This window comes from Pteronotus mesoamericanus, unplaced genomic scaffold, assembly GCF_021234165.1.
Source record: "Pteronotus mesoamericanus isolate MK-2021 breed Mesoamerican mustached bat unplaced genomic scaffold, CSHL_Meso_final contig_27, whole genome shotgun sequence".
Classification (NCBI taxonomy): Eukaryota; Metazoa; Chordata; class Mammalia; order Chiroptera; family Mormoopidae; genus Pteronotus; species Pteronotus mesoamericanus.
This window is the reverse complement of record NW_026555115.1, coordinates 8,220,950-8,246,364: the sequence shown is the minus strand read 5'-3', so window position 1 is coordinate 8,246,364 and position 25,415 is coordinate 8,220,950. Positions and strand designations below refer to the sequence as shown.

At 45.3% G+C, this 25,415-nt stretch overlaps 1 protein-coding gene across 8 annotated transcripts in view; it reads right to left on the bottom strand.

The window, feature by feature from the left end:
* RALB (RAS like proto-oncogene B) overlaps positions 1–25,415 on the bottom strand; it is a 76,271-nt gene that overhangs the window by 37,115 nt on the left and 13,741 nt on the right. The window contains exon 1 of one of the 8 annotated variants that reach the window (XM_054575019.1): positions 11,223–11,349. The exons of the other annotated variants lie outside the window; for them this stretch is intronic. The gene's annotated coding sequence lies outside the window, so the exon portion shown is untranslated. Of the gene's footprint in view, positions 1–11,222; positions 11,350–25,415 lie in introns of those variants that run through there. 8 annotated transcript variants of the gene reach the window in all.

Genomic DNA, 25,415 nt, shown 5'->3' with positions numbered 1-25,415 from the left:
AAAGTTGGCATACTTAATAAGTGAATGACATCATAAAATTTCTCTACATAAAACCAGTAAAATCAGTTTCCAATTGTGGTTTTAATAACCAAGACTTTGACTGAACTCTCATGCCTGAATCCTAATTTTCACCAAAAATCCCTGAAAAAACTAAAATTCACTTTCAAAGCTATCAAAAGTCCACTGGAAAAATGGCCTAATACTTCAGTTGGTCATGTAACTCATGACAGTCTTTCCAAGAAAGGGAAAAATAGGTTGCTCTCCTAAAAGATGGCAAGGAGGAACCTTAAGACATGTTAAAAACCTCAAGGATTTAAAAGATATAAATACTGCAGGCAAAGCCTAACAGCAAGTATATGGCTTGACTTCTGCACCCTGAAGGGCTAACTAAAATTCAATCCAAAGATTCCTTGTGAAAATACCAACAAAACAAACTTAAAGAGCATATATAATCAATTTTTGCTCTTGTTATATACAAATAAATGGACAAAAATTAAAACTAGACTTAATGCAGTCCACTTAATGACAATGAGAATAATCTTTTAAGAAAATCCTGTTTCAAAAATATCACAATACTCAATAATGGACATTGGACTCTAATGCAACTGTCTTCAAAATTTTGTTTTCACTTAAAAATTAAACTAGGTTTATGACATCACCAGAAATATTCAATTTATGAACAAAAAAATCTGTCAAATTGTCACTTTCTGATGTCATTCCAACAAAGGCCTTACAACTAGATGTCTTCCCAAAAGACAATCTCGCAGACTCTAAGACTGGTTTATAATTTATTAAATAAATTAACCTATGTGTTCTCCCTTCTAATTTCATAAAATATATACTTATGATCTAATTTACTTAAATAATTGTTTAAACAATATAGGCCTCATTAAGCACGCCCATCTGCATTACTGCCTCCTGAGACTCAAAGGTTTGACTAGACTAGATGACTAAATTAATAAAATATGGGACAGCCTGTTGGCTTCACTTAAAAACTAGTTTCCTTTTCTGCCCTAAGGATTTAGACAAAAAAGGGCCCAGGCGTGTTAAAGGGGGAATCCTAGAATATTCCCCTCAGCCTGAATTAAATATAATAGACAAAAAACTTTAAACAAATATGACATGCCTTGCACACCTTCCTCCAAAAAAGTCACTCTATCTTAATGTAAAACATTGTAAAATTGGTCCCTACCTTTGTCATTTAATTATTATGGTTCTAATTGTTCATTCTAACCCTCTTGACAAATTCATAACTTCCAAAAGACAACAAAAAGGCCAATTTATCCAACACTGCCATCATTTGGACATTGCATACGCCGTTTTCCAGGGACAGCCAACTGACCTGGACTGTACAAAATACTTACCCTTGCATAAAGGCCACCCTCCATTCTAAAACCTCTTTTTATTAAAAATCTCCAGGCAGAATAAATAGATAAAAGTATGCCATGGCCAAGAAAAAAACCCAAAACCTTTGCCCATTATCTTTATATGATTACCAAGTCCAGAAAATGTTAAAGGAAAAAAACTGTAACAGAGGAGTCAGACCAAATTGCTGGAGAAAGCAGGGGGCAGGGAGAAAACCCCAAGAAGGCAGAATTGAAGATCAAAAGTGGCTTGCCCTCCCTCTGAAGGAAGGGGCCCCCCAGAAGAGGGAGCTTGCCTGAGGCAGCCAGGCAAAAAGAGGTTCCAGGAGTGTCCAGCCTTTTGGCATCTGTGGGCCACATTGGAAGAAGAGTTGTCTTGGGCCACACAGTAAATATACAAACATTAACAAAAACGGATGAGCAAAAAGAAAAAAGAAAAAAAAAAGGGGTTTTAGGTAAACTTACAATTTTGTGTTGGGCCACATTCATAGCCATCCTGGGCCATGTGCTACACCCTGGGAACTCTGCCCCCCTTGCTAAATATGCCAGCCAAAATGGGGGCAAAGACAAATATGGCTGACACTGGCCTTCATGAATTAAAAAGCTGAACGTTCCCACTGACTTCCAGGGCACATGAGATTCTGGGTAAAACTTTTAAACAAAAGACAGGCTGAAACTCGCTCTTAGGTCTCTTGGCCTTTTGGCTTCTTGGACTCTTACTTTGCCCTGCACAGGTGGGAGCAGCAGACACTGGGATGGCTCAGGGCTTAGGCACTGCATGGTTGGAAACCAGCTCCTGAGACAAGGTAAAGACGAGGTCCTACGAGATACGTGCCTCACGGGGCTCCAGCCCTTGGGACGCTACAACCCAATACAACATGGCACTTGGGTGCTGGACTACTTCCACCTTCTCTCCCTAAGAACACACAAAGACAAGAGCTGGGAAATTCCTCACAAATGAAGCTTCCCCTACACAACTGTCTGGAATAATGTGACAACACACCCCAGACCATAAAAAAAAGGAACTGCTGCAAGGCAATGACAACTCTGACACCAAAAAAAAAAAAAAAGAAAGGCCTAACACTATAGAGATAAAGACCCATTTAAATAGCAGATAAACAATAATGAAAAACTTCTGAACACGGATTTGGACTTTAATCTTCTTGGGGATAACTGGTTTTCTTTGCTTTATGGAAAAGGTCGACTCAGTGAGCTCGAAGCAAAAATGTCCCCAGCCCCCTCAAACTCAGAACCCTGTTTATAAAAACCAACTTCCTTCCCCACAAATCTTCGTATTATACATACACGTGGCAACAAGCAGCCAGATACTATATTGCCCAACCACAAAATGACCTTACCCATTTTTCCCAAACAGAAGCCTTTAAGCTCAAACTCCCTCATTGCTCCTCCACCAAATCTTCAAACCTATCAGCATCCATGCCCGCCTCTTCCTTGTCTCTGGCTACATGAAGAGCATACCCCTGCTCTTAGCAAAAACCAGGCCCTCCACACAGGCACTGGACTCCATGCACCCGCCACCCCAAGCCCAGCAACATCGTCCCAGCCATCATCCTCTTTTCCTGCATCATTAGTCAGTCTGGATTTCTCTGCAGGATCATCCCCCAACAGCATACAGGCTCCTTCTATTTAATCTTCACCCTGAACACACTCACCTTTTTGATCCCCACATGTCCCTCTAGCAGGCAACACCATTTCTTTATAGCCCTGGTTATCTGTAACAACTCTTCTCAAACTTTAATGTAGATACATATTACCTGGGAATCTTATTCAAAATGTATATTCTGATTCAGTGGGCCTGGAGTGGAGCCCAAGATTTTGCACTGCCAACCCACTCCAAGACGATGCTGCTGGCCCACAGACCTCACTCGAGTAGCAAGGCTCTATTTCCTTACTACTTCATTGATGGAATTCCCTCTGATCTGGCCGCCTAGCCCAGCATTACCTCATGCAAACTGGGTTTTGTCAAAACACCAAAAGACTCCATATTGCAAACACCTATAAAAACGTTTCTTTCTCCTCTCCCATGCCCTCTCCCTCCTCCTTTGAAAATGAGCATGTGGCAAACGTGACAAACCTTTGCCTGGAAAGGGGAAGACCCTTAGCAGGCCAATTCAAAGGTCCCTCTGGGTATCTCCCTCTGGAGTCTGTCCCTCCAGCCTCCATAACACCACATCCTCCCACAGTGCTTGTGGTTTCTCTAGCACCTCTTTCTTTGTATGGTCTGCTAGGTCTTCTTCCTTTACCTGGCTTCTAAAGGTCAGTACTCCTCAGAGCTCAGCTGTATATTCTCCTCATCTCTACGCTCTCACGCTCCACGATCTCATCCATACTAACAACTTTATGTGCAGCTCCTAAACGTTTCCAATGCAGCCCAGATCATGCTCCTGACCTCCAGACTCATATCCATCTGCCTAACTGCCACTGTTCCCCGCACGGGTATCTGGCAAGAATCTCATACTTACCATTCCCGAAACAACTCCCGATTCTTGCCTCCCCAACCTCTGCCCCTTAAAATCTATACCTCCATTAATCCCCATTTAGTAGTTACTAAAGTAACTAGTCATAGACAAGGCATTACTAAAAACCAAAAACCTGGGAGTCATCTTTGATTCCCTTTGCCTCTCCCCCAGCTCAATTCATGACCAATATGGCCGATTCTGAGGCAGGACAGTAAGAAGCTAGGAAAATTCCTTGGCAAGTGGAATAGGGAAATTGAGACATAGTTAAAGACTGAGCAATGTACTGCCAGATCATAAATCACAAGGTCTTATCTTCCCTAACCAAGGACACTTAGGAGCAAATGGTTTACACATTCTAGACCACCAGGGGGCAGACCCACCTCAGTTCCAGTCCCACTTTGGTGACATTCTTTTAAGGTGAAAATGACCAGAGAATGACCCTGATATACTCATTTTGATGTATCAGCATATTAAAGGACACACCTGGAAAGCTTATAAATATTATCTGGAGATCCTGCGTTGAGGCCTCCCCTAAAATTCCCACCTTTAGAAAACAGATAAAAACCCTTAAGACAAAGAACCCAGAGCATGCCCACACCTCCCTCTCTTCTTTCCTCAGATGTGTATCTTTGTTTTCTTTCTCCTAAGCTCTAAGGGTCCCTACAAGACTTGCAAGCAGGGGAGCAGCTGGCAGTGGCAGCTTGCTGTGGGTTAACCACCTGAACCTGTCTCCAAGGGCCCTCCTTTTGCTTCTGTAACTTGTTTCCAGAGTCCATGCAGCCCAGCTCACTCACTTCTTCTGCCTCTGTGACTTTCTTTCTAAAGGGCCAAGGCAGCTTTGCCTTGGCTCAACTCTTCCTCATGTTTCCAACAGGCCAAGGCCCCTCCATCTAGGCTCACTCCTATTGCTATGATCCTGCCTCTTCCATCTTAAGCCCGTCCTTATTTCACTGTCCCCAGCTTTAATAAATGTCCTCTCAAAATCACCTGGACACATGTCATGAAATCCTTCCTGCACAAAGCCAAGAACCCACTCATTCCAGACAGTGCCAGGGCAGACCTGCCTTGGTCCCAGTCCCTTTCCAGTGACAATTCTACTGATTCCACCATCAAAATGAATTTTAAATCCATCTGCTTCTTCCATCTTCTCAGCCACACCCCAGTCCCAACCACCAACCACTTAATAGCCACTACTTCCTAACTGACTTCTCAGTGCTACTTTAGCTTCTCTTCAACCTGTTCTCCACCACATAGTCCATACTGTGAGTTTTCTAAAAATGCAAATAAAAGTGTGCTTAAAGCTCTTTCGTGGCTCACCATGAGTAAAATCCAAACCCTCCGTTCACCATGGCCTACAAGACCCTACATCGACCAGTCCCTAGCCAGCTTTGTCTTCTTCCAGTTCCCTGAGCAGGCCAAGTGCTCCAATGCCTTTCACACACTCTATTCTCTTGTAGTATTGCCCGTAGGAAGACCTGAAGCAAGATACAATCGAGAAACTGAAGAAAGATCTTTGAGGCTGCCTGTAGCAGAAAGAAAAAGGCAGAGTCTGGTATAAGATGAAATTAGAAGAAAGTTAAGGACCAGGTCAATTACAGCCCAGTAAGCCCAGTAGTTTAGAGATTTTAGACTTTTTACTGAGAGCACTGGAAAGCCACTGAAGTGTTTTAAGCAAATAAGTAACATAATCAGACTTCCATGTTGAAAAGATCATTCTAACTATAGTGTGAAAAAACAGAGAGGTCTTGAGCAGATGTGGGAGATGCAGCAGGCCAGACCAGAGACAGTAGTGGCCTAAGGGGATAACAACTGGCACAGGGAACATAGTTAGATTTTACAACTACTTAGGAGGTTGCAATACTGTGATTTGTAAGAAATATATTTTGGTCATCAGATCTCGGACCACAGTTACTGGCTCTCGGCTCCCCAGACCCTTGGAATTCCCTGAGTGATAAGAACAATGGGAGCATCTTTTGTTATATTTGGTGTCTCCTCCCCAGTTCCTGAGAATGCTTTGGACCCATAAAGGTGAAATGGATGTCTTTATTCATAACAAGCCCCTTTCTATCACAACAGTCTTTATACTAATGAGGTGACTTTTGGAAAGCACCTAAAGTAAGAGGGAGCTGGGTGCCAGGTCCAACCTTGAACAGAGGGTTGGAAATTTCAGTCCCACCTCCTAATTTCTGGGGAGCACAGAGGAGCTGAAGGTTGAATCAATCACCAATGGCCAATCATCTAATCAATCATAACTATGAAACCCAAAAGAAAGGTTTCAGAGCATTTCCAGGTTGGGGAACCAGAACTCTTTCAGGTGCCACCAAGCTGGGCTCAAAACTCGAGGACAGAAACTCCTTTGTTCAGGACCTCACCCTATGTTGATCCATATCCTTTAATGTCCTTTGTCATAAATCGGTAACCTAATGAGTAAACCAGTTTCCTGAGTTCTAGCAAATTAATTAAATCCAAGAAAGGAGTTGTGGAAACCTCTGATTTACCACCAGTAGTGGGTCTTAAGAGTATAGGTAACAACCTGAACTGGACACTGGCATCTGAAATCCAAGGAGGGGGTCTTGGGAACCTTCAATCTGTAGCGAGTTGGTCAGAAGCACAAATAACAACCTGACTTATAACTGGCGTCTGAAGTAGAGGGCAATCTTAGGAGACTGAGCCCTTAACCTGTAAAATCTGATACTGTGTCCAGACAGATAGTATCAGAATTGAGCTGAACTGTAGGACACCCAACTGGTGATTGAGAATTTCTTCGTGGTGTGGGGGAACCACCCCAACTCCAACCCCACACATACTGCACTGGTATTGGTTATAACACCTTTTTAGGAGTTTTGGGGTTTTTTTAATGGAAGAACTTACTGAATAGATGTAACAGGATACCCTTTTTAAAGGCTTAATATGTTAGAACTACCACATTGGCTAAAATTCTCTCTCAATACTAGGATCAGCTAATCCCTAATAAATGACTGGCCACCAATCCTTTCCTGTTTTTATCAGGAGAAGGGTGGAGGAAGGAGAGGGATGATAGGAGAGGTAAGATGAAAGAAAAGAAAGACACAAGCTCATAAATTAGGGCATCAAATGGGGAAAGGACCAAAAATCTCAGAAGTAAGGAAATCAAATTGTGCTGACTTTTCTAGTCTGCCTAACGGTGACTCTAACCATCTTCAATTGAGCTGCGATGAACAAAAATGATTCTCAAAAGACTTAATTATCTGAAGTTACAATTTAGCATGGTTTATGAACTCTTGTTATAAATATGCTGGATTCAGAGGATATTTGTTACATGAAAATATTAGAATGTTTAAAGATGGAAGAAAAATCAGAGCTCATTTAGTCTGGCTGCAGGCTCAGGATTCCTAAGCTTTTCTCTCCACCTATAGACACTTCAGAAAGATTTCATTTAGAAGCTAAAAGAAAAAAGCTCTTCTATCTAGGTGGACAACTAAAATGTATCCAGGTTTCAAAAGGGAAATGAAAGATTGCTGAGCAAAGAAATATTGTCCAAAGATTTAAAATAACTGGGAGTGGGAGGTTTGACTTAGGTTTACCAGATTTTTTCAGTTACTTTGCCAGTGAATTTTATTTTTAAAAATGCACAGATGATTAATGACTAATTTTAAGCTATTCATCAAGGAGGTCACTTTGGCAATAACTTTGTATCAATTTGTTTTAGGATTAAAAAAACTGAGCTATTCCATTTGGTTTAGGGGGCAGCAAGATTTAAATTTCTAATATCCATATTTGGCTAATTAATTCTAGCATCTGACCATGAAGAACCAGAAGAAAGTAAAATACTAAAAGTGTCTAGAAGAGTAAAACTCTAGCTATATTTTAACCAACTACAGTACATACTTTAGTAAGCACATTAAACAAAGATCTTTCTGAATAATATCTGGCCAGAACCTGAAAAAAGAAATTGTGGGACCTGGCATCCAAGAACGCCAATGACCCTCAAGTTCCCCTTGTGTAGACAGTCCCCTCCCTCCCACACTGTACCAGGTTTGGGCTCTGTGACAGTAAAAGTGATGTCACTTTCAAGATTAGATACGAAGATACTGCAATTTCCATCTTGACCGTCCACTTTCTCTTTCTCTTTCTCTCTCTTTTTCTCTCTTTCTCTCTCTCTCTCTCCCCCTTTCTCTCTCTCTCTCTCTTTCTCTCATCACTTGCTCTGGGGAAAAAGCTGCCATGTTGCAGAGTCCTATGGAGAGGCCCACATGGTGAAGAACTGAAGCATCAGGCCACGAGCCATCTTGGAGGCAGATTCTCTCCAGCCCAGTCAAACCTTCAGATGGCTCCAACCTCAGGAGAGACCCTGAGCCAGAAACACCCCGCCAAGCTTCTCCCAGATTCCTGAACTTCAGCAAGTGGGAGATAATAAATATTTGTTTTAAGCAGCTAAGTTTGGCATGATTTATTACACAGAGGTAGAAAATTCATTCCAAAGACAAACGTTAAGAGGACCAAACTACTATATTGCTTTTAACTCATGCCACATGCTAAGTAAAAGCACATAACTTGGACTATTTTAATTTGGATCAGACCTAACTTAGTAGTTTCTATGCCAATTCCCAATCTAGAGGACCTAAAAGTTGCTGTATATAAGTTGCCCTCAAAGCTATGACAAAAGCAATGATGACAATAAATATTAGCAATTATCAATTAATAGCACCTTTCTCTGAATTTATATTTCAATTTCTAAAAAGCAAAAAAAAAAAAAAAACAAAACCCTAAAGATTCATCTACAACCATTAACAGAGAACACTCAGTTCTCTGTAAGCAGTTACTTTCTTTAAAAGTAATGTAAACTTAAAATTGATACCTCGGCTGGCATTTTGTTGTTGGCTATACTAACTACATACTGTGTGGTTTTGATACTCAGCTCCACGGTCTCTTCATCTTTCTTTCCACTCTCACCCATCCAAAAGCTTATGTATCCTCTGGCCTACTGGCCCCTCTACTTTTAAAATACCTAAGAATATGTACACATATACACCCATACTTGCATTCCTATGCACCAAAACAACTGAGAAGCTAAAGGAGACTACTCAAGGTCAAATATTATCTCCAAGGCCAGATACTTACCTGGTATTGGTTAGATCAGTGAGTCTGTAACAAGCAGATAGCTGATGATCAACAAACATTAGTTGCCCTCCTCCTCCTTACCCACCCACCAACCTCCACATGAGTCCCATTTTCCCTGGTACTCTGGCTCTCTGATTTCAGACTTATCCTCAGCCACATGAATTTACTGGGTGGAAAAAAAAAATTAGGTGTCTTGCATATGTCAGTATAGGAGCTGTTTGTTTAGAAGTCCTTGGAGCCAATGAAAAGTGGGATTCTGCACTCCTTGGGACAAATACCCTAGAAATGTTAGAAGAGTTCACCAAGATTTCCTCCAACACTATAGTTCTAGGTTGTTATATTGTCTCCAAATTTAGTTTTAAGAAAAGGTTTCCAATGATGTTTCCAAATCCAATGACTGGATAAAAATTTAATAACCCAATGCAAAGAGGTATTGTGGGATTGGGTGATGTAGCACAAAAGATCATCTCAACACTTGGTGTAAAAATTTCCAGTCTCAAACCATATTCAACTGAGGCGAGAACCCTGAAGAATTAAGAATTTAAAATTTTCCACTTCTCCTACCTTCTACCAAGACCTGTTTAGATCCTATTTGCATTTTTAATCCTTGTTTTCCAGTCTTCATGTGTCTAGGTCCCATATTCCTAAAAGATACCTAATAATTTATACCCCCACTTTTTTCCACACAAAATCCTGGGAAAGGTTCCTCAGACATAGGGAAATCTTGCTGAGATCTCAAATAAGAGTACCCACTTTTCCCATGAGAAATAAAGGAAACGGAAAAGGAAGGAAAGACCCAGCTGTGGTCAGAAGAAAATACACTAGCTGACTCGACTAAAACCACACACAGGAGAGGTATAACCCTGGCCTTATTCCCATCCCTACCTCAATCCCACCCCCACTACCACAAAGAACACCTTAAGGGTTCCTCACTTCATTTAATCCTAACAAGTAGGATAACTATTATCACATTTTAAAACAATATATTATCATCTTTTTACAGCTGTGGACTCTGCAGCACAGAGGCGAAAGCCATACTCAACATCACACCAATAATAAAGTTTCAGAACCATCATCAAACCTAGGTCTTCACACCCTGCCCTCCAGTTCTTCCCAATATTCAATGCTACAGTTCACAGCCATCCCATTTCTGGGATCTTCGATATTCTAATTCTATTGCTGCAGGTTTTAGAAACATTGCCTTAACTTTCAAGCTTTGACATCCAAGAATCCCGCTGCTCATCTTAGGACATGGCTCATTTACATATCTAAAAGATAGGCTGTCCCTTCTCATAATCAGTGCCCACTATCCATCCCCAAAACTTAAAAAGAAATGAGGTTAGGAAACTAGGACAAAGCAGAAAGTCCACTGCTTAACAATGATTGAAATCAAGGCAGAGATGACTCAAATGAACAATCAGCCAAGCCTCTTCCACTGGCAATTCTAAATCAGTCCCTCAAACACAAGAACTTCTCTCCAGAAGACTCACTTGATAACAACATCAAAGTTACAAGGTTTCCAGTATTCACCTGAAAGTTAGCACAGGAAGGACACTGCTCAAGCAAGCAGACTGGGAGGAGCTCTCTCTGCCACTAGCAGTTCTGAACCAACCAAGAATAAACTTACATACCTATAAGAAGGCAAGAAGAAAGGTGTTGAAGCCTTGTCCAGGCAAACAGTTCAAGTCCACGGTGATCATAAGCCACATTTTGTGCCAGCCCCTATCAGAAAGAAACTAAGGGGGCGGGGAGGGGGAGGGGGGAATTGCAACAACTTTATGCTTATTTGCAAGATAGGGCGAAAAACAGACCGAACAACTTTTGGAACATGGCCCTGTTCAGTCCAAGTCCAAGTTCTTAAGGTACTTACAAGTTTTCTGCAACACCTTAGCTCTTAACCCTGGCCACAGTGGCAACTAAGGGACTGAGGAAGTGGACCATCCTCGGGCTGGAGGCCCGAAAGGGCAGGAAGTGGAAGCAGAGGCCATTTGTGGGGAAAGAAGGAGCGGCGAAAAGGGAGAGGCTGGGGCGCCGCCCCCATTTCCTGAGTTCCAAACCTGTCTAGGAGGCCCGGAGGCTTTCTCCAGGGGACCTCTCGAGGCCACTGCTCCCACGTCGCCCTCCTCCTGCCTTGAGGCGCTACGTGTCCGACTGCCGGCCAGAGCTATGCGTGGAGAGCGCCGGGACAGGCCACCCAGCGCCGGGCGGCGCAGCCTACTTCCCTAAAGCGCTCCCCAGCCCGCCCCTAGGGGGTCCTGCCAGGCCCGGACTCTCTCACCTGGGAGCCGTCCGGCGCCGCCTCGGCCGTCCACAACCAGCAAGCCTCTCTTAAAGGCGCCCCGCCCTCCTCTTCACCTCCTCCCGGGGACAGACCCCAGCAGTCCCCAGCCGATTTGTCATTGAGCAGCAGAGGCTCGCTTCCCCACCCCTGAGCGCGCCCCCGGCGTCGCCTAGGCAACCCCGCCTCTCGAGAGCGCGCCCCCCCTTCCGCTCCCACCCCCTGGAGGCCAAGCCCACTGAGCACCTATTAGCCAATCTGAAGCAGAGTTTCCAAGCCTCAGGAGGCTGGGGGTACTCTTTGCCAATGACAAGCCGTCAGGCGGGGGTGGGGGGTGGGGCGGACGGTGCCGCGGGGACGGGGCACCGGCTCGGCACTACCGTCCCGCCTCCCTCCGTATTCTCCTCTCGGCAGCTGGACGCGCTGCATGTGACTAATGCTGCAGTGGTGGAGTCGAGCTAGTTTGGGGATTGTGGGCGTGGACGGACGGAGGGCGCCCCTGTAGTGGTTTTAGGTAAGGATGAGGCCAAAGTAGTGGAAAGCAAAAGGGAAAGACAGACTTAAGGCAAAAAACCCCGGAAAATGAACAATGCGGCGGCGCGCAGGTGTGGAAGTCCGGGCGGCTGTTCTGGCACTACTTTACCCGGGTCACAAGGCCAAAAACCCTAATTACAGCCATAGCCTTGAGGCAGGAAGTGCCGTGGCCGACAGGTTTTTCTGTCAACGCCCTCCAAAGCCCGAAACTTGTAATTTTCTACCCAAACGGGGCTTCACCTCGGGTTGATTTTCCCCACTAACCTCCTCTTCCTGGACCTGAATCCTCCCCCACCGCTTCCGCGGGATTTGTGGCCCCACTGATCCCTACACAAACCTCATGGCACAACTCACTGTATTGCAATTGTTTAAGTATCTGCTTCTAATCTCTGAGGAAGGAAACTAGTTCTTTTTCAATTTGATATCCACTGCAGCTAGCACTGCGTAATTCTTTCGTTGTTGATAAGAATACATGTGTATTACACGAGAGGTTTTGTGCCTTGGTTAGATTGTTACGCTTAAGCAACTAACCGATCCAGGTGTCAACAGCTGTCAAAAAGCACGGAAGCTTTACCTTAGTCTTAAGTAACAGGCTGAACAAAAAAAATGTAACCAGAAGAATATACAGTGTTAGTTTACTATCTTAAGCATTCTGTTTTTACCCGTCTCATATACTTTAAAGACTTCTACTGCATGCTAATTCTATGACAGAAACACTGCTAGGTACTATAAGGGAAAAAGGGGTAGGAGGCTTCTCAAGAAGGAAGCTCTCTAGAATTATAACCTAGAAAATAAAATAGACCCAAACCTTTTCCAGTGGAGTAACAATTAAGTGCACAGGCTTAGAATCAAGAACCACAGATTCATAGAAGGGCCCTACAGTATAACTAGCAATTACTTAATTAGGAAATTACTTAATCTCTGTGGCCCTCAGTTTCCTCAACTGCCCAATAGGAAAAGCATCTCCACACTGTAGGTGTGAAGATTTAAATGAGATTACACGTACAGCTCTCAGTGCAGTGCTAGGAACCTGGTGCATACTCAACAAATGTTAGCTTAAAATGTGATTGCCACCAGAAACCATGATGCACATTCTATGGCATTATAACCAACCCTGGGGCACCATTTCCTTCCAAGGCCCATTGTATATGGGAGTGTGCAACACTATCATAGTGCAACCAACACTGTGTGCAGCCTGGTGGGAAGTACCTGCTATGGTGGTACCAATTTATCAAATCCAAGTTGAGGCAGGAGAGCCTGCAACAGCCTGTCCAAGTAAAATTAGTACAGGGAACAGGAACAGGGTCATGGGCAGTTGGGACGATTGAACTTCCTAGCTCCCTGTTATCGGGTGAGGCTATGTGGCTAGGTCTAACCAATGACTTGTGAGTGGAAGTGACACATAAATCACTTTTGTACTGGGGAATTTATTTGCCAATGCAAGACCCTCCAGAGCTCTCTTCTCTATGGTATGGCCTCTGGGAATGTTTGGGAGTGTGGCTGCTCCATCAGCCTGGAACCTACAATGAACACTCACCAACACCCTCAACACCACCAGCATGTGATGGACATTTAGTATGATTGAGAAATCTTTGTGGTTTGCAGGCACTAAGATTTGGAAGTTGTTTATAACAGCCACGTAGCTTAGCCTGCTCTGACTGATACAAGGCCCTAAAGAGTGCCAAGCTGGGGACACAGTAGCGAACAACTCAGACAAAGAACAGATAATAAACCAGTAAACAAACAAGCAATTCTGTTACACACTGTATCACTGAAAATTATTTGAGATATGGGTAGTCAAAAAGTTCTCTTGGGAAGTGACATTTAAGCTAGGTCTGGAAGGATGATAATGAGTCAATCTTGGAAAAAGTCAGGAGTGAGGGCAAAGTGAGGAGAATGTTCCCAGCAGAGTAACAGGCATGCACAAACTCCTGAGGCAGAAAACAGCTAAGTACTATTAAGAACAAATGGGATGCCTGGATGGAATGCTGGGTCAGGGGGAAAAGGGGCCACACAAGAGGGAAAGAGAGGTGAGAGGCAGATTATGCAGGTGACGGCCTCCAGGTTCTGATAAGGAGACTGGAATTTATTCCAAGTGTGAAATTACTGAGGAGGTTTGAGCCAGGAGGGTGACAAGCTTTGAGTTAGGTTTTAAAAAGATCATTCTGGCTGCTTTGTGGAGAATGGGCCCTAATGGGCAAATATGGGAATGGAGATTAGGAGGCTATTGCAGGGTCCCAGCAAAGCAGGATCCATAGGACCAGAGGCCATAAAGCTAATAAAACAGGAAGATAAGAGGAGATTCGGGGAAGATAACAAGAGGGGAGGAGGAGCAACTAACCCAGGGTGTCCTCCTTCCCAATCCTAAAGGAAGCAGAAGCAAGGTTGGAAGTTGCCCCCCACCCAGAGGTACTTTGGCTCCAGGGAGAAGAGAGCTCAAAAGCCAGGCAGGAATGGGGGAGGGTGTGTAGAGGGCAGCTGACCAACTTCCTAGAACTGCAGCCAGCATTAGGGACTTCCTCCCATGGGCTGGCAGTATTATATAAATAGATGGTATTAAAAAGAATCGCCAAGGTGTGGCATCCCATCTGGGCATTTGATACTTGGTGACCACCTCAATTAGAAAACAAAGGAGGCTTCCAATCTGTAGGATGTAACTGGGGAGAGAGCCATTCTTGCCTACTGAAGTTTACAAAACAGATCTATATACAGTAAAACTAGGTGGAGTTCATCTTCAGCACTGCGGTCATCTTTCTATTCTGTTTCCCCAGCCCTCAGTGTCCAATGCTCTCTCTCCACTTCCTACTATCTCATTGTATTCTCAGCAGTGGGCCTCACAGGCTCATTCACACACAGGAATAAAGGGCCAATGGCAGCTCAGTGGGTACCTGCTCCTTACTGGCCATTTGTATCATCCAACTGATGAAAACCAAAAGTTCTAGACCAATGGGAGTACTTAGGGGAGGACATGAGAGCTTTAATTCACATTGCTAGGATGGAGTGATTTATCCCTCCTTGTGAAAAGGTATTGAGAGCTTCTATTTCCTCATTGTCATCTTTCTATGCTGTCTCCACAGCCCCAGCCAGCCAGCAGGGACTAACCAGATATTCCTAGGAACTGCTCTGCTGGAAAGGCATGTAACCATGGAAAATTGTAATGGTGAAAAATTGTAACCCACCCTACCATTCTTTTGACATTGTTTCTGCAAGCACTGACTCTGGATAATATATAGCTTGCAGATAAACAGCATGTTTATATAAGAATCCTAGGAACTAACTTCAAAAGATACAGACCCTGACCTTCAGGCATCTGAGCTCCAGGAAATTTGCTGACCTTCAACCACGGATCCAGGATGACATGAAGCCAGGATGACTAGACCAGGATGATGCACACCAGACCATCACTTGCCTTATTGAAATGGACTGTGCTCCTCTGCAAGTAGAGAACTTTTCAAGCCCCTCCCCTTGATTTCTTTGTTCTGTTCCCCTCTCCCTCCTTATAAAAAACCTCTGCCTCCACTGAGAGGTGGAGATGGGTTTTGAGATGTGAGTCCCCCATCTTCCAGGTGGCTGGCACCTGAAATAAACCACTTTCCTTTACATCAGCACCTGCCTCTTGAGTATTGGCTTTCATAACAGCAGGCAGCCGGACCTGAGTTCACTTACAGTCAGAGGCCCAAGTGATTAGCTAGAGGATAAACTTTTGTCTTCCAAAATAACTTAATCTCTTTGGGAAACACATTAGAAAAAAATGGTTTATTTCGATTTTAAATTATTAAACTAGCTGGACTTATCTTTCTGACATCATAGTTTATAGAGAATTACCTCCCAGAAATGAAGTCAGCCCTGTTTTGTCACTGAGTAATAAGATTTCATTATTGCTAATCCCTGCCACCTGCTGGCTCTTGTTCTGTCCTTCCTTCCCTCTGCATGGAGACATGTGTGCTCTGTTTCCAAAAATCACCATAAACAGCCACCACAGGTCTGATACTCACCTCCAGGTAACCAGATAAGAGCCCCTGCAGGGTGATAGCTGCAAAACACTGACTGTAAGATAAAATGAGATTCAAGTGTCTGGATTCTAGGCTGAGCTCTCTCCAATGTGAAATATTACCCACAGCCTTCCAGGAAGCTGGCCCTATCTAGCAGCATGAAAAGACCTCATGAGCCCCTCCCTCTGGCCCAGCTAGTGTGTTCTCCTGACCCCATCACAAGGTCTTTGTGAATGCTGCCTCAACCACGAATGCACTGGGGCCTAGACTCAGCCACAGAATTCTTCTTCAGCTTCCCTGGTGACTCTGCGGCCCCTTAGACACAGGAGCTCTTGATGGTCCTGCCTCAGCCACCTGCCTTCCCTGGGGAACCACCTCTACCTTTGGAGCTCACCCCTTTAGTGTATAATGACGACACTTCCCCAGACCCAGGCCCCCAGCCCAAGTGTTCCCCTGACCTGCAGAAGAACATGGCCCATGGAGTCATCCAGCTCTGGGCAGCTAGACAGACAGAAAAAAAGGACACAAAACTTGACTTAGGAAGAGATGAGCAAAGCAATATTGGCTGAATCTTTCCCACATGCCTGGCACTGTTAGTTGCCATTTCCTCTTTCATGACACCTCACCAGCAGTCCCTCAGAGCTGCTATTCCTCACCTGATATATGAGGACCCTGAGCCTCAGGGGCCAACAAGTCACAGAGGACTGAGGGGTAGAGCCCAAGGTCATGCCCAGGCCTGACTCAGGAGCTTGGTTTTGTACGGTCAGAGCATTCCTGTGACCTCGCTGTGCGGTCGCGGGCTTCCCTGGCCCCTTATTCACCTTCACCTCCCGTGCTTGAGGCTGCCTCCAGCTCCCAAGGAGAGGAGTGGCAATGCATTTCCACCCTTCTCTGGCCCCTCTCTCTCCTCATCACCTAAGCCCATGCCCTTCTCACCCCCATCCTGCCCCAATAACTGGGAAGGGTCAATGACCCCTGGGACTGGGGCTGGCCTCTCAGCCAATCCCATGCAGCCTCTGTCCCTCTGCTCCTCCCACCCACAAATGTCATACCCCTCCACAGTGGCTGTTTATTAGCAACACATTTTGAAATGTGGTTTTCTTTTTTAATGGACAGCATAATCTCTTCCCTTGCGTCTGCTCCCAAAAACGGAACCAGGTCAAAAGGTCAGGCGTCTGACAGATGTGGGGTGATTCAGGACTAAAAAGGAACCCGAGCCAGAAGACTGCTGCTTTGAAAAGAAAGCAACACTTATCTGTAGAATCACATGCCCAGCTCCTCGATCTTCCTCCGGAAGCAAGACCACCAAAACATTAAAATGTACATCTTTGGGATAAACAAAGTGAAAGACAAAAATCACATGATCATATCAATAGACACTGAAAAAGCATTTGATAAAACATCCATTTATGATAAAAACACTCAGCAAAGTGGGAATAGAGGGAGCATGCCTCAACATAATAAAGGCCATTAATGAGAAACATACAGCCAATTTCGTATCAGTAGGCAAAAACTAAAAGCTCTCCCCCTAAGATAAGGCACAAGAAGACAATGGTGTCCTCTTTCACCACTTCCATTCAACATAGTATTGGAAGTTCTAGCCATGGTGATTAGACAAGAAAAAGAAATAAAAGGCATCCAAATTGGAAAGGAGGAAGTAAAACTATCACTATTTGCAGATGACATGACAGTGTTCATAGAAAATTCTATAGGCGCCACCAAAAAACTACTCAACCTAATAAGTGAGTTAGGCAAAAATAGCGGGGTACAAAGTTAATATTCGGAAATCAAAGGCATTTTTGTACACCAAAAATGAATTATCAGAAACTAGGAGAAAGAATCCCATTTACTATAGCAACTATAAAAATAAAGTACCTTGGAATAAACCTAACCAAGGAAACACAAGACCTGTACTCAGAAAACTACAGAAAAACTGAAGGAAGAAATTAAGGAAGATATAAATGGAAGCGCATACAATGTTCATGGATTGGAAGAATCAACATCATTAAAATGTCCATACTACCCAAAGCAAACTATAGATTCAATGAAAACCTTATTAAAATATCAATGACATATTTCACAGATATAGAACAAATATCTCCAAAATTTATATGGAACCAAAAATGACCCTGAATAGCTGCAGCAATCTTGAGAAAGAAGAACAATGTAGGAGGGATCACAATACCTGATATCAAACTCTACTACAAGGCCGCTATAATCAAAACAGTCTGGTACTGGCATAAGAACACATGCATAGATCAATGGAACAGAATAGAGAGCCCAGAACTAAACCCATGTCTCTACAGTCAATTAATATTTGACAAAGAGGGCAGAAGCATAAAATGGAGTAAAAATAGCCTCTTCAACAAATGGTGCTGGGAGATCTGGAATGGTACCTGCAAAAAAATGATCCAGACCACCAACCTGCACGAAACATCAGAATAAACTCAAAATGGATAAAGATTTAAACATAAGGCACAACACCACACAAGTCCTAGAGTAAAGCACAGGCAGTAAAATTTCAGATACCCTATGCAGCAATATTTTCCCTGATATATCCTCTAGGGCAAGGGAAATAAAAGAAAAAATAAACAAATGGGACTACATCAAATTAAAAAGCTTCTACATGGCTAAAGAAAACATCAGCAAAATGAAAAGGGAACCAACCATATGGGAAAACATATTTGCTAATGATACCTTGGACATGGGTGTGGTCTCCAAAATATATAAAGAACTCATATGACTCCACACCAGGAAGACAAATACTCGAATTAAAAAATGGGAATAGAACCTGAATAGACACTTCTCCAAGGAGGACATACAGAGAGGACCCAAAGGCATATGAAAGGATCCTCAGCATCACTAGCCATCAGAGAAATGCAAATTAAAACCACAATGAGATACCACCTTACCCGTGTCAGGATGGCCATCATAGACAAGTCACCAACATAGACAAGTGCTGGTGAGGATGCTGAGAAAAGGGAACCCTACTGGTGGAAATGCAGACTGGTGCAGGCACTGTGGAAAACAGTGTGGAATTTCCTCAAAAAAGTAAAAGTGGAACTGCCTTTTGACTCGGTGATTCCACTGCTGGGATTATGCCCTAAGAATCCCAAACCACCAATTCAAAAGAATCAATGCATACCAGTGTTCATAGGAGCATTATTTACCATAGCCAAATGCTGGAAACAGCCTAAGTGCCCATCAGTAAATGGGTGGATCAAAAAAACTGTGGTACATTTACACAATGGAATACTATGCAGCAGAAAGAAAGAAGGAACTCCTACCTTTCATGCCAGCATGGATGGAATTGGAGAGCATTATGCTAAGTGAAATAAGCCAGCCATTGAAAGCCAAATACCATACAATCTCACCTGTAAGTGTAACCTAATGAACAAAACAAACAAAGGAGCAAAATAGAATCAGAGGCATGGAAACAAGGAACAGACTGACAAGGACCAGAGGTGGTATGGGGGGTAAGGGAGGAAAGAAGGGGAAGGGTCTAGCTGAAGAACAAGTATAAATGACCCATGGACATAGACAACAGGGTAGGGATTAACTGTGGGAGCAGGGATGGAGGGAATGGGAAGGGCAGGGAAGAGCAATGGGTGGGGGGGGTACATTAGGACAACTGTAATAGAATAATAATAATAAACATTATTTAAAAAAAAAAAAAAAGATGTACATCTCTGGGGTGGGTATCTGGGACAACTCCCTTTCTTGGAATAGGTTTTTCTATGGGGTTTGTTCTTTACAATGGCCAAGAAGAAATTTGGCAAAGAGTAACAAAAATAAAGCAGTACTGAGGTTAGTGTAACCCCAGGGGTAGGAAAGGGGCATCCTCTGCATGTCCCCACAGAGGCCAGGCCCCCACAGGGCAAGTTCCAAAAGGATGGGGTGGCTAGGATCACACTCCTGCATGGGGGAGGGGTGCACATGAGGCCTCCTTGCACAAGCTGTGCAGGTGACACATCCAGCCTTGTTACACAGGGTCATAAATCCCAGGAAGCAAGTTCCTACCCAGGTAGTTGTGCAAACCCCGATGCAAGGCCTCACCCACCAGCACAATGAAGGGCCCACTGCCCAGAGGTCAGACCCTGCTCTCTGGCCCCGTGCCTGCTCTCTCCTCAGCTGGGCAGGAGAGGCCCAGAGCTCAGAAGTCCCAGGGATGTGTTTGGGGCAGGTGAGGCCATGGGGAGCCTCTTAGCTGAAACTGGGGTTCACCCTCTCCCCTCAGCAATTCAGGCTGGCACCATGCCAGGTCCTGTACCAAGCATCTTATAATGTCATCTCAGTCTCTTTCATCGCTGCATCGTCTAAGGGGTGGTGTGGTTTCTTATTTCTAGATAGGACAGTCAGGTTGAGAGGCAGAGTGGGCCTCAAAACAGGTGTGCCTGACAAAATCCATGCTCTTTATCCCGGTCTCTACTGCCTTCCCATCCACAGCTGCAAGGCTACATGACCCTGGACAAGTCACCTACCGTCTTTGGACTTCAATTTTCTCTGTACAGTGACAATCTTAAGTCTACACAGAGCACCTGCTCTCGACAGGAGCTGTGCCAGGTGCCAGCTGTCAGGGAAGAGTGCCCGTAAGGTCCCAGGTTTGACCCGGCAAGAGAGAGGCCACAGCTTTGGCACAGCCAGCTCTGCTCCATGACTTTTGAGGCCTCTCAGGACTCCTGGTCCCCAGAGTTTCGAATCCCATCTCATCACAGCCTGAAGCCATCTCCAGGAACTTCCTTGTTGGAGCAGCTGGTGTCTAAAAGGGCATGGCTAGAGAACCTCTCCCCAGGTCACCTGATGCTGAAACACAGGAGACGGGGTCCTTTGGTTAACCAGAAGTCGTATCTGATGGCTGTTGTCAGCAGCTCATATTGAAATGTGAATTCCTATAATCCCTCCTATACATCAAAGTGCCTGCTACACTGTTCAGCCCATAATACTCAACACTTGTGGGTGGATGAGGAAATGGAGGAAGTGTAATCAGGAAGCTCAGGGATGAGGAAGTGCTACTCACAAACTCGGGGTGCCCTGATGAGGTAGGTGTGAGGTGCTAGACATAGGAGAGGGTACTTGGCCAGAGTGCTGTCTTAGTGAGGGTCTCAGGAATGCAAGCAGGAAGTAGGGAAGGCGTATGCAAGGAACAGCGTGTCAGATCTGGAACACAGACCCCAATGTGTTGAGAGTGCCAGTCTCCCACTCCAGACTCTGCAAGGTGCACGGAGTGGTGTCAGGCCCTCAGCCCATCTTACTCACACCTGATAATTAGGGCCCCTGCTGTTTATAGTGGATAGTGGCTCCTCCTGTTTCTCAGCAGACCTGCAACAGGCTGGGTGGGCCTGAGCTTTGACAACCTGGAACACCCAGAGCATCCATCCACCTGCCCTCTCTCAGTGGACAAAGCCCCAAGACTACTATGGTTACCACATCAAATATAGATGCAATATTGGGGGCATACTTATACTATGAAGTATTCATTGTTGTTCTGAAATTCAAATTTAACTGGCACTTTGTATTTTTACTTGCAAAATCTGACGATTCCACCTAAGTCCAGGGATTTCGGGGCGGACAACTCTCAGCGGCCCACACCCTCCAACACCGTCACAGCCCCAGCTCCAGCTGCCAGGAGGGAGGCCAGAAGAGCGTGCTGGAGAGCTTTCTCCGGGGCAGAGACACTTTTCCCCAAGGCATGCAAGCATCGCCCCCAGCAAGGACAGCTGGGGACTCAAATGAGATTGTGTGTGGCTGCCTTACCCCCCAGGACGGATGATGAAGGAAAATGCCCCTCTCGTCCCAGGTCCTCAGGACATCATAACCCTTCTCCTTCCCCCCTCACTCCCTGAAGCCCTTCTAAGGCAGACCACCCAGCCTGGACCAATTCATTACCTCAGTGCACCCCTCTTAGGGGCTCGGTGACCAAGGGGGATCAGCCATGGCTTCCAGCCTTTCCAATCCACCTCCTTTTCTAAGAAGCCTTCTCGATGTCTCTGATCTGCATGCATTCTCATCACCAGTTTTCACTGGCTCCTTGTCTTGTGGGTATGAGGACTCCCTACTGAAATGCTAAGACCCCTGCAGACCGAGTGCCCGATGCTACACACGCAGGAACCAGCTCTTGCCCAGAAGATGAGGATGATTTAAATCCTGGACTGCCACATCCTAGTTGAGGGGCCCTTGGGCAACAAATGTCATGTCTCTGAGCCCCAGTTTCCTCGTCTGCAAGGAGAGCTAGTTCACAGAGGTTGATGGGGGGATTAAAACAATGCCAAGGGCTTGGTGTGAGTCTGGCCTATGGGAGACTCTTGATCCACATTTGTTTCCTTAGTTTTGTTTTGTTTTAGTATTTTTTTTATTTTATTTTTTAAAAGACTTTATTTATTTTTAGAGGGGAAGGGAGGGAAAAAGAGAAAAACATCAATGTGTGGTTGCTTCTGAAGCACCCCCTACTGGGGACCTGGCCCACAACCCAGGCGTGTGCCCTGACAGAATCAAACCAGCGACCCTTTGGTTCACAGGCCTGCACTTAATCCACTGAGCCACAACAACCAGGGCTATTTTAATACTTTTTTAAAAGATCTAATTGGTTTTATTAAGCAATTCATGAATCAGGTGGCACCTGTCTAGCAACCAGAAGGGTTCTCCCTATTATTATTATTATTATTATTAATTGTGGTGAAGTTCACATAATATAATGCCATGACCCGCGCAGAGTGGAGGTCCCCGAGTGGAGGTGACAGGAGACTGAAAAAGAGACAACACAACACAAAGACACAACACAAGACAGTTTAGAGAACAGCAAGGGCCAGATGGGACACTGTCCTCTGATGGAGAGACAATGACAATGACCACAGTCTCCGTGTTTATTTTTTAGGGGTTGGTTAGACGAAGCTCAAGGACATTCTGTAGGTGAAGATTATTCATTTCCCAGGCTACCGAAATGATAAAACTTTCTTCTGCTAAGGCTGCAGTCTCATTCAGCTGAAGCTTGCGGTTAACTATTTCCTTCCCAACCACCACGGGCTTGGACTGCTGTCAGCTGCCAGCTTGCTCTGCCTTGCAGATGCAATCGGTCAAGTGTGGCCTTGCCAAGTGCTTAACCTGGCCTTTGACACCAGCCTTCACCATCCCCTACAATATAAAATTCACCATCTCAACCATTTTTAAGTGGACAGTTCACTGACAAAGTACATTCACACTGTTGTACCATCACCACTATCCATCTCTAGAACTCTTCATTTTCCCAAATTGAAATTCTGTCCCATTAAACACTAACTCCCCATTCTGCATTCCCCCAGCCCTTGACAACCACCATTCCGCTTTCTGTCTCTATAAATGTGACTATCCCAGTACCTCATGTAAGTGGAATCATACAGTAATTGTCCTTTTGTGACTAACTTCTTTAACTTAGCCTAATGTCCTCAAGGTACATCCTTGCTGTAACATGTGTCAAAATTTCTTTCTGTTTTAAGGCTGACTACTATTCCATTGTATGTGTAGACCACATTTTACTTATCCAGTCGTCCAGCAACGAACACTTAGGTGGCTTCTACATTTTAGCTTTAGCTACTGTGTCTAATGCTGCTCTGGACACAGGTGTGCAAAATACCTCTTTGAGATCCTGCTTTCAAATATTTGGGTATATACCCAGATGTGGGGTTGCTAGGTCACATGGCAGCTCTATTTTCTGAGGAACCTCTGTTCAGTTTTCTACTGTGGTGGTGGTATTTTTTTTCCTGCCAACTGTACCCAAGAATTCCAATTTCTCCACATCCCTGCCCACATTTATTTTCTAGTTCTCGATAGTAGCCTTCATAATGGTGTGAGGTGGCCATCTCCTCTATTTCTAGACCCTGCTCACACCAGGCAATCCATTGACCAGTGACCTGGATTTTGACCTGAGCTTTCTTCCCTGGTTCTCGGGCTCCCTGGGAAGCAAAAGGGCTGTTTCTCTCCCTGTGGAGGACCTCAAGCCTCGTGATTCCCAGGGACCATTTACAGCCCAGGCCACCTCAGTGCACCCTCACAGAGGGCAGGCACATGGCTCAGGGTTCTCACCACCAGCTAACCTTGTCCCCTAAGACTTTCTCTGCTGGTGCACATGTCTGACACGCTGTGTCAGCTCTGGCAGAGCTGAGGAAAAACACAGCCCTGTGACTGATGGGAGTTCGGGGCCCTGCGGCTGTTGCTTCCTTCCCAGCTATCAGCACTGGCTTACTCCTGTTCTGGTTCCCAGTAGAGAGGCTTCCCTCTTCCCATGGGGCCTGGCTCTCAGCACGCCACCCAAAGGCGAGGGAGTGGCAGCCTGAAATCCTACCCTGAGAGCAATACTCCCGAGAGTCCCCACCACTCACCTTGGTGTCTGGAAGCCGACCTCTCCCTGGCTCAGCCACACATGCAGAAGGCACGACCAAAGAGGCCAGGACATGGAAATGGTAAGTTCTGATAGAGGGAAGGAGTGGAATGATCTAGAACAAGACTGGGGTTGCGGGGGGGGGGGGGGCGGCAGGCCTGTGTATATCCATCCCGCTGTTCTGCCCATCAAGGGGGGATGCTTCAACGGGGCTTTGAGCCAAGAGACCTCTGTTCAAATGGAGGCTCTGTCAATACATGCTGTGTGACCTTGGGCAAGCCCCTTCACCTCTCTGAGCTTCTTCTATCACATGAGGATGACACCTGAATCACAGGGTGGTGACCCATGCAGCTTTGTGGGGCAATCTAGGACCCCTCAATGCACCCACCTGACTGCCACTATTTAATGTGGAAACTCACTTTCCTCCATCCCTATGCCCAGCCCCTGCTATCCCACACATGTTTAGACCATCCGTTGGAGGAACAAAACATGAGGTTAAAGGATAAACTGCCTTCCTTTTTCTGACAGGAGTTGGCTTATTCATTAGGGGAAAATGCCCGCTCTACAGCACCACCTCCACGCCATCCTTTCTTTGTGTTTGGGCTTCTAGGGAAACAACAGGCTGATGGTGGTTTCCTTCCAGGATCCCCCACCCACTCAGAAATTCCCCAAAAGCTGCCAAGCTCAGTGATAAGAAAAGTGAGCAATTTCCAGAAACAGGTCAGCACATTTCAGAGACATGGAAGGGAGGCAACACCTCTCCTGTGCCCCCTACCTCACCTCTGTACACAGGAACAGGTCACCTGGACCACACTTCCATTAGCGCCATGACCTCCTAAGGTGCACCAAGGAGGGAGATACGGGCCAGATAAACTCTGATGAGGGTTGAGAAGGGCATCTCCTCCACTGCTTGTCACAGGCCGGGGAAGGGCATATATTGTGCTCCCACTACACACAGGGAACTTGAAGACACAGGGATTCTGGCATTCCACACTTATTCATGTAACGATTATTACTGACCACAAACCAGCTGCCGGCATTGTGCTGGGCATTAGGTCTCAAGAGTGAGCAAAACAGCCCATTGCGGGATGCTGGGATGGCGGCCCAGGGGAAGGCAAGGCCACCTTCGCCCACCCCGCACCCTGCCTTCCCGCAACCCCCCACCCTGCCTTCCCCCATCCCCATGTTGCTGGTCTTCAAAGCTCTCCACCCTCTCCTTAAAATTGCCTCAACTGAGGGAGCAGTGAAAACAGTAGGGAAGGAAACCAAAGAGCAAAGTCCAGGAAGGAGAACCCGCCCAGCAAAATAAACAGTGTT